This window comes from Aegilops tauschii, chromosome 4 (genome assembly GCF_002575655.3).
Source record: "Aegilops tauschii subsp. strangulata cultivar AL8/78 chromosome 4, Aet v6.0, whole genome shotgun sequence".
In the NCBI taxonomy this organism is placed as follows: Eukaryota; Viridiplantae; Streptophyta; class Magnoliopsida; order Poales; family Poaceae; genus Aegilops; species Aegilops tauschii.
In genome coordinates this window covers 339965988-339976117 of record NC_053038.3, presented here as the reverse complement: position 1 = coordinate 339976117, position 10130 = coordinate 339965988, and positions in this window count along the sequence as shown.

Sequence of the window (10130 nt, the reverse complement as noted above, 5' to 3'; positions counted from 1 at the left end):
AAGGCACAAACGGACAATGTCACAGTTGGATGTGATTTCCAAGGGGCATATTTACAAAGCCATACCTCTCTGATGAAGGCTCGGTCGTGTCTTCGTTTGCATTCCTCTTTGAAGGCTTGCCCGGCGTGGGCGCCGCTCTCTTTGGAGTTGCCTCTGGTGTAGCATGGCGCACCGAACGCCTCCCCTTTGGAGCACGAGACAGTGCGGTGGGTGAGGCAGAATGAGAAAGCTCTTTCGGAGGAGATGTCTCCTGATTACTTACGTGTGAGGCAGGGAGAAGACCGGGATAATCGGTGGTGATGGCCACTTCCGTGCCGTCATAGCTCGCCTGGTAGAACACCCCATCCGAGCTCCACGAATATGTCTGGATCCTCTTCGAATCCGGGGTCAAGGTCCCGGTTGTGGTCCTATGGTTGTGGGGCGGGGCTGTGGAGCCCCTTGGTGATCTTTCGCCATTCCTGTTACAAATGGACGGATTAATGTTCATTAACAGTGACTCAGGGAGTAGATTGAGTAGAGTAGTGGGATTGGAACTCACCCAGCTAGGAGGATTGTACATGGAAAATCCATCTCGGCGCTTAATACGAATGAATTCCTCTTCCCTTTTGAATAGTTCGGCCAAAGCTGCGGGGGTGTCCGGACCCTTCCGACCGTGGCGGGAGGCGTCATCTTCCCCATTATAGTGCCACATGGGAAACCCTCTGTATTGGAGTGGCTGAACCCCTCGTACTATGGAAGTCGCCATTACCTCAACTATTGATAATCCGGATTGGGCAAGCGTCTTTATCTTGCTCATCAATTGACGGACTTCCGCGCTATCTTCCTCCTCGAGGCTCCGAGGGCGCCAGCTGTGGCGTTTCTTCAATGGAACACTTGTAAATTCGGGAAGACCCATTCGGACTGGGTCGGGAAGGGCGACGTCCTTGATATAGAACCATTCGGAAGGCCACTCTTCGGATGCCTTCTTTGGCGTGCCGGACAGGTATCCGGTCCCGGCGATGCGCCATACCTCGGCTCCGCCCACTTCAAATATTGATCCCTCTTGGTTACGAGGGACGAGGCAGAATAGCTTCCTCCACAATTCAAAATGGGCCTCACAACCCAGGAATAGCTCACAAAGAGCAACGTAACCCGCGATGTGCAGGATGGAGGCAGGAGTGAAATTGTGAAGTTGGAGGCCGTAATACTCCAGAAGTCCTCGGAGGAACGGGTGGATTGGAAATCCAACGCCTCTCAACAAGTAGGGCATGAAGCACACTCGTTCCCCCTGGATGGATTGGGGAATTCTCCGTCTGAGCCCCGCCGTTGAAGGAAGTCAATCCTGCTCGAACAGGGACTAGATCCGCGGGGGGAAGAAATCCCTATGTCTGCAGCTTCACTAGCCGACCGTGGGATACAGAACATTTCTCCCAATCGCCTTTTTCGGGGCCGTGGGGACGGGAGGAATAGCTAGGAGCGCTAGCCATGTTGGAATGGTTTCTCCTAGCGAGCTCTGAGGATTTCTCTCTTGGTGTGGAATGGATCTGAAGATCCCAATCTCTTTAAATAGACGCCTTTCTTATATGGTCAGGGTGATATGTGCAAAAATACCCCGACCTCTCGTATTCGCTCGACACGTGGAAGCTGAAGTCATGAAGGCGTGGATGCCGATGGGAGCGACATTAAATGGAAGGTCGAATACTGCTCTTTAAGTCAGGTACTTTGAAGTAATCGGAGGAGGAACCCGCCTTGCAATGCCGAAGACAATCTGCACGCCGGACACATCGTCATTGAAAGACTGGTTCGGGGGCTACTGAGGGAGTCCTGGATTAAGGGGTCCTCGGGCGTCCGGCCTGTTGACATGGGCCGGACTGATAGGCTATGAAGGTACAAGACTGAAGACTCTCACCCATGTCCGGATGGGACTCTCCTTGGCGTGGAAGGCAAGCATGGCGTCCGGATATGAAGATTCCTTTTTCTGTAACCGACTTTGTACAACCCTAGTCCCCTCCTGTGTCTATATAAACCGGAGGGTTTAGTCCGTAGGGATAGTCATAATCATAATCATACAGGCTAGACTTCTAGGGTTTTGGCCATTACGATGTCGTGGTAGATCAACTCTTGTAATACTCATATTCATCAAGATCAATCAAGCAGGAAGTAGGGTATTACCTCCATAGAGAGGGCCCGAACCTGGGTAAACATCGTGTCCCCCGTCTCCTGTTACCATCAACCTTAGACGCACAGTTTGGGACCCCCTACCCGAGATCCGCCGATTTTGACACCGACAGGTACGTGGACACACTCTCCCGTCTCATTGCTATGCATCTCCTAGATAGATCTTGCGTGATCGTAGGATTTTTTTTTTTGAAATACTGCGTTCCCCAACAGTGGCATCAGAGCCAGGTCTATGCGTAGATGTTATATACACGAGTAGAACACAATGAGTTGTGGGCGATAATAGTCATACTGCTTACCACCAACGTCTTACTTTGATTCGGCGGTATTGTTGGATGAAATGGCCCGGACCGACATTACATGACCGCGTTCATGAGACTAGTTCTACCGACGTGCTTCGCACACAGGTGGTTGGCGGCTGTCGGTTTCTCCAACTTTAGTTGAATTGAGTTTGACTATGGCCGGTCCTTGTTGAAGGTTAAAATAACACACTTGACGAAAAATCGTTGTGGTTTTGATGCGTAGGTAAGAACGGTTCTTGCTAGAAGCCTGTAGCAGCCACGTAAAACTTGCAACAACAAAGTAGAGGACGTCTAACTTGTTTTTGCAGGGCATGTTGTGATGTGATATGGTCAAGACGTGATGAGATATAAATTGTTGTATGAGATGATCATGTTTTGTAAAAGTTATCGGCAACTGGCAGGAGCCTTTATGGTTGTCGCTTTATTGTATGAAATGCAATCGCCATGTAATTGCTTTACTTTATCACTAAGCGGTAGCGATAGTCATAGAAGCAATAGTTGGCGAGACGACAACGATGCTATGATGGAGATCAAGGTGTCAAGCCAGTGACGATGGAGATCATGACGGTGCTTTGGAGATGGAGATCAAAGGCACAAGATGATGATGGCCATATCATGTCACATATTTTGATTGCATGTGATGTTTATCCTTTATGCATCTTATTTTGCTTAGTACGGCGGTAGCACTATAAGATGATCCCTCACTAAATTTCAAGGTATAAGTGTTCCCCCTGAGTATGCACCGTTGCTACAGTTTGTCGTGCCGAGACACCACGTGATGATCTGGTGTGATAAGCTCTACGTTCACATACAACGGGTGCAAGCCAGTTTTGCACATGCAGAATACTCGGGTTAAACTTGATAAGCCTAGCATATGCGGATATGGCCTCGGAACACTGAGACCGAAAAGTCGAACGTGAATCATATAGTAGATATGATCAACATAGTGATGTTCACCATTGAAAACTACTCCATCTCACATGATGATCGGACATAGTTTAGTTGATATGGATCACATGATCATTTAGATGACTACAGGGATGTCTATCTAAGTGGGAGTTCTTAAGTAATATGATTAATTGAACTTTAATTTATCATGAACTTAGTACCTGATAGTTTTTGCATGTCCATGTTGTTGTAGATCAATGGCCCGTGCTACCGTTCCCTTGAATTTTAATGCGTTCCTAGAGAAAGCTAAGTTGAAAGATGATGGTAGCAACTACACGTTCTGGGTCCATAACTTGAGGATTATCCTCATTGCTGCACAGAAGAATTACGTCCTGGAAGCACCGCTAGGTGCAAGACCCGCTGCTGGAGCAACTCCGGACATTATGAACGTCTGGCAGAGCAAAGCTGATGACTACTCGATAGTTCAGTGTGTCATGCTTAACGGCCTAGAATCGGGACTTCAAAGACGTTTTGAACGTCATGGAGCATGTGAGATGTTCCAGGAGTTGAAGTTAATATTTCAAGCAAATGCCCGAGTTGAGAGATATGAAGTCTCCAACAAGTTCTATAGCTGCAAAATGGAGGAGAATAGTTCTGTCAGTGAACACATACTCAGAATGTTTGGGTACCACAACCACTTGACTCAGCTGGGAGTTAATCTTCCTGATGATAGTGTCATTGACAGAGTTCTTCAATCACTGCCACCAAGCTATAAAGGCTTCGTGATGAACTATAATATGCAAGGGATGGAAAAGACAATTCCCGAGCTCTTCTCAATGCTAAAGGTTGCGAAGGTAGAAATCAAGAAGGAGCATCAAGAGTTGATGGTTAACAAGACCACACTAGTTTCAAGAAAAAGGGCAAAGGGAAGAAGGGGAACTTCAAGAAGAACAGCAAGCAAGTTTCTGCTCAAGGAAAGAAACCCAAGTCTGGACCTAAGCATGAGACTGAGTGCTTCTACTACAAAGGGACTGGTCACTGGAAGCGGAACTGCCCCAAGTATTTGGCGGATAAGAAGGATGGCAAAGTGAAAGGTATATTTGATATACATGTTATTGATGTGTACCTTACTAATGCTTGTAGTAGCGCCTGTGTATTTGATACTGGTTCTGTTGCTCACATTTGCAACTCGAAACAGGGGCTACGGATTAAACGAAGATTGGCTAAGGATGAGGTGACGATGCGTGTGGGAAATGGTTCCAAAGTCGATGTGATCGCCGTCTGCACGCTACCTCTACATATACCTTCGGGATTAATTTTAGACCAGAATAATTGTTATTTGGTGCCAGTGTTAAGCATGAACATTATATCTGGATCTTGTTTGGTGCGAGACGGTTATTCATTTAAATCAGAGAATAATGGTTGTTCTATTTATATGAGTAATATCTTTTATGGTCATGCACCCTTGATGAGTGGTCTATTTTTGTTGAATCTCGATTGTAGTGATACACATATTCATAATATTGAAGCCAAAAGATGCAAGGTTAATAATGATAGTGCAACTTATTTGTGGCACTGCCGTTTAGGTCATATTGGTGTAAAGCGCATGAAGAAACTCCATGCTGATGGGCTTTTGGAATCACTTGATTATGAATCACTTGATGCTTGTGAACCATGCCTCATGGGCAAGATGACTAAGACTTCGTTCTCCGGAACAATGGAGCGAGCAACTGACTTGTTGGAAATAATACATACTGATGTATGCGGTCCAATGAGTGTTGAGGCTCGCGGCGGGTATCGTTATTTTCTTACCTTCACAAATGATTTGAGCAGATATGGGTATATCTACTTAATGAAACATAAGTCTAAAACATTTGAAAAGTTCAAAGAATTTCAGAGTGAAGTGGAAAATCATCGTAGCAAGTAAATAAAATTTCTATGATCTGATCATGGAGGTGAATATTTGAGTTATGAGTTTGGTCTTCATTTGAAACAATGTGGAATAGTTTCACAACTCACGCCACCTGGAACACCACAACGTAATGGTGTGTCCGAACGTCGTAACCGTACTTTATTAGATATGGTGCAATCTATGATGTCTCTTACTGATTTACCGCTATCGTTTTGGGTTATGCTTTAGAGACGGCTGCATTCACGTTAAATAGGGCACCATCTAAATCCGTTGAGACAACACCATATGAACTGTGGTTTGGCAAGAAACCCAAGTTGTCGTTTCTTAAAGTTTGGGGTTGCGATGCTTATGTGAAAAATCTTCAACCTGATAAGCTCGAACCCAAATCGGAGAAATGTGTCTTCATAGGATACCCAAAGGAGACTGTTGGGTACACCTTCTATCACAGATCCGAAGGCAAGATATTCATTGCTAAGAATGGATCCTTTCTAGAGAAGGAGTTTCTCTCGAAAGAAGTGAGTGGGAGGAAAGTAGAACTGGATGAGGTAATTATACCTTCTCCCGAATTGGAAAGTAGTTCATCACAGAAATCAATTACAGTGATTCCTACACCAATCAGTGAGGAAGCTAATGATGATGATCATGAAACTTTAGATCAAGTTACTACTGAACCTCGTAGGTCAACCAGAGTGCGATCCGCACCAGAGTGGTACAGTAATCCTATTCTGGAGGTCATGTTACTTGACCATGACGAACCTACGAACTATGAGGAAGCGATGATGAGCCCAGATTCCACGAAATGTCTTGAGGCCACGAAATCTGAGATGGGATCCATGTATGAGAACAAAGTGTGGACTTTGGTTGACTTGCCCGATGATCGGCAAGCCATAGAGAATAAATGGATCTTTAAGAAGAAGACTGACGCTGACGGTAATGTTACTATTTACAAAGCTCGACTTATTGTGAAAGGTTTTTGACAAGTTCAAGGAGTTGACTACGATGAGACCTTCTCACACGTAGCGATGCTTTAGTCTGTCCGAATCATGTCAACAATTGCCGCATTTTATGATTATGAAATTTGGCAAATGGATGTCAAAACTGCATTCCTTAATGGATATCTAAAAGAAGAGTTGTATATGATGCAACCAGAAGGTTTTGTCGATCCTAAAGGTGCTAACAAAGTGTGCAAGCTCCAGCGATCCATTTATGGACTGGTGCAAGCCTCTCGGAGTTGGAATATACGCTTTGATAGTGTCATCAAAGCATATGGTTTTATACAGACTTTTGGAGAAGCCTGTATTTACAAGAAAGTGAGTGGGAGCTCTGTAGCATTTCTAATTTAATATGTGGTTGACATATTGTTGATTGGAAATAATACAGAATTTCTGGATAGCATAAAAGGATACTTGAATAAGAATTTTTCAATGAAAGACCTCGGTGAAGGTGCTTATATATTGGGCATCGAGATCAATAGAGATAAATCAAGACGCTTAATTGGACTTCACAAAGCACATACCTTGGTAAAGTTTTGAAGAAGTTCAAAATGGATCAGTCAAAGAAAGCGTTCTTGCCTGTGTTACAAGGTGTGAAGTTGAGTCAGACTCAATGCCCGACCACTGCAGAAGATAGAGAGAAAATGAAGGTCATTCCCTATGCCTCAGCCATAGGTTCCACCATGTATGCAATGTTGTGTACCAGACCTGATGTGTGCCCTGCTATAAGTTTAGCAGGGAGGTACCAAAGTAATCCAGGAGTGGATCACTGGACAGTGGTCAAGAACATCATGAAATACCTGAAAAGGACTAAGGATATGTTTCTCGTTTATGGAGGTGACAAACAGCTTGTCGTAAATGGTTATGTCGATGCAAGCTTTGACACTGATCTGGATGACTCTAAGTCACAAACCGGATACGTATTTATATTGAATGGTGGAGTTGTCAGTAGATGCAGTTCCAAGCAGAGCGTCGTGGCGGGATCTACGTGTGAAGCGGAGTACATAGCTGCTTCAGAAGCAGCAAATGAAGGAGTCTGGATGAAGGAGTTCATATCCGATCTAGGTGTAATACCTAGTGCATCGGGTCCAACGAAAATCTTTTGTGACAATACTAGAGAAATAGCCTTGGCGAAGGAATCCAGATTTCACAAGAGAACCAAACACATTAAGAGACGCTTCAATTCCATCCGCGATCTAGTCAAGGAGGGAGACATAGAGATTTGCAAGATACATACGGATCTGAATGTTGCAGACCCGTTGACTAAGACTCTTCCACGAGCAAAGCCTGATAAACACCAAGACTCCATGGGTGTTAGAATCATTACTATGTAATCTAGATTATTGACTCTAGTGCAAGTGGGAGACTGAAGGAAATATGCCCTAGAGGCAATAATAAAGTTGTTATTTATATTTCCTTATACCATGATAAACGTTTATTATTCATGCTAGAATTGTATTAACCGAAAACTTAGTACATGTGTGAATACATAGACAAAACAAAGTGTCCCTAGTATGCCTCTACTTGACTAGCTCGTTAATCAAAGATGGTTAAGTTTCCTAACCATAGACATGTGTTGTCATTTGATAAACGGGATCACATCATTAGAGAATGATGTGATGGACAAGACCCATCAGTTAGCTTAGCATTATGATCGTTTAGTTTTATTGATATTCCTTTCTTCATAACTTATACATATTCCTCTGGCTATGTGATTATGCAACTCCCGAATACCGGAGGAACACTTTGTGTGCTATCAAACGTCACAACGTAACTGGCACTACAAAAAAAATACACTTCCGTGATGATACGTGTTTGTCACAGTAGGTCGCGTTTTTTGTCATGCATGTACATCCATGACAAATTTATGACAGAATCAAGATAGTCATACCTGTGCTGTCGTAGAAGTGTTCCATGACATTACCAAAATTATCATCACGGAAGTGTCCACTTCCATGACGATAAATCGCGCGTCACAGAAGTGCTTTCGTCAAGGGTGACCGACACGTGGCATCCACCGTAACGGAACGCCGTTAAGCTATCGGGTCGGGTTTTGGATCCGATAACCCGTTAACAGCCCCGACCAATGGGAAATTTCCATGTGTAAAATTCTTATTGGCCGGACGAAACACGTGTTAGCTCGTCAGTGGGTCAGATAGGCGCCTATGATATGTCGACACGTGCCACGGCCCACCACTGGCCCATTTAGCTTACAAAGCCGGCCCGTTTGACTTGGTCAAAAGTTAACGGGCTAGCCCATGAAAAGCCTGTTAACGGTCTCTTCGCAAATAGCCCATTTTACGGCCCGTTAGGCCCTAAAGGAAATCAGCCCAACAACGTCATGTGGGCCGTCGAATATAACACCAGCCCATTTCACTTTCGGCCCATGTATGGCCCATGATGTCTTTCGGCCCATATGAGGCCTTCTTATCTTTCGGCCCTTTACAGGCCCACGGTGACTCTAGCCCATAATGAACAGTAATTTTCTTTATACCCGTTAACGGCCCGTGATTTACATGGGCCGTTTCCAGCCTGTGTTAGCTTTCGGCCTATTGACGGCCCATACGTTCTTGGGCTCCTTTTCGGCCCTCGATTACTTCCGGCCCGTTACTGGCCTGTTCCCCTAATGGTCCAAATTCGGCCCATGGCAAGAGTCGGCCCGGTACTGGCCTGTTCCCCGAATGGGCCAAATTCGGCCCATGGTAAGAGTCGGCCCGTTACTAGCTTGTTACCCTAATGGGCCAAATACGGCCCATGGCAAGAGTCGGCCCGTTTCTGGCCTGTTAACCCGTTGCGCCGTTTCCAGCCCGTCCTATATTCTGGCCCATTAACGACCCGTTATGCCTGTGACAGAATTAAGCCTTTGCTGTCCTACGGCCTGTTACCGTGCTGGGCCAATACCAATTACGCCCGATTATGACCCATGTAGACCCATTTATCCGACGGCCCGAGGCCCACCGATTACAGGCCCATTTATCGACGGCCCGTAGGAGACCCATGGATCCTACGGCCCGTATATGGCCCATGGTAGTTGCGACCACTAGCAAACCAGGGAAAAAGAAGACTAGGAAATAAATAAGGCCGAAACTAACGCTAGGCTATTAAGGCGATTGCACGGATTACATCCACTCGGCATCAAAGATCGCCAGCAGTGCAAATATAGGGAACACCCTACACTATACAAAAATGGCTTGCTGTTTTCTTCAGCCGGTGGCTGCATGTTAAGAATAAATTTTATATCGCACCAAAACAAATTACAACTATATAACAAAAGGAAGGTTGGCATAAACTTAACAGTCTAGCAGATAAATGCACCACCAGAAGTTCAGAAGCTCAGTTCATTTGACCTGACTGTTACGTTTTCATGTTGTATTGTCCGATGGAGCACCATAACCCTTGCCTTCATTTCCCCTAGGCTCCTGAACAACATAGAAAATGTCTGATAGTCTGGTTTCAAAACCATGCATATCTTGACGACATTGAGCAATGTTTCTCCTTGTTTCACAAAGGGTCTCTGTTAGGGAATGGACTTGTGTCTAGAGCGCAGATACAACATTGCTTTGAGCTTGCATATCCTGACCCACTGCAGGAACGTGCTTTTGGCACTGTTAGTGGACAGGTACTGACCCACTGCAGCAAGAGCTGACATTACAGTTATAGTTGCCTTGCCACCTTCAGAAGGTGGCGGTTCCACCATTTTTTCCATAGCTCGCTGAAAAGTTGAGGTTTTACATTAGTAGTACCAGAACAGAAGATATTAAGGAGGCAGCAAAACCAAACAAAATAGCTTTGGTCTATATACAGAACTTATTCTAGTGAACCCATGTAAAATATTAGTTGTATTTTATTGCAAAGTACATAATAAAACCAGGTTCCAAA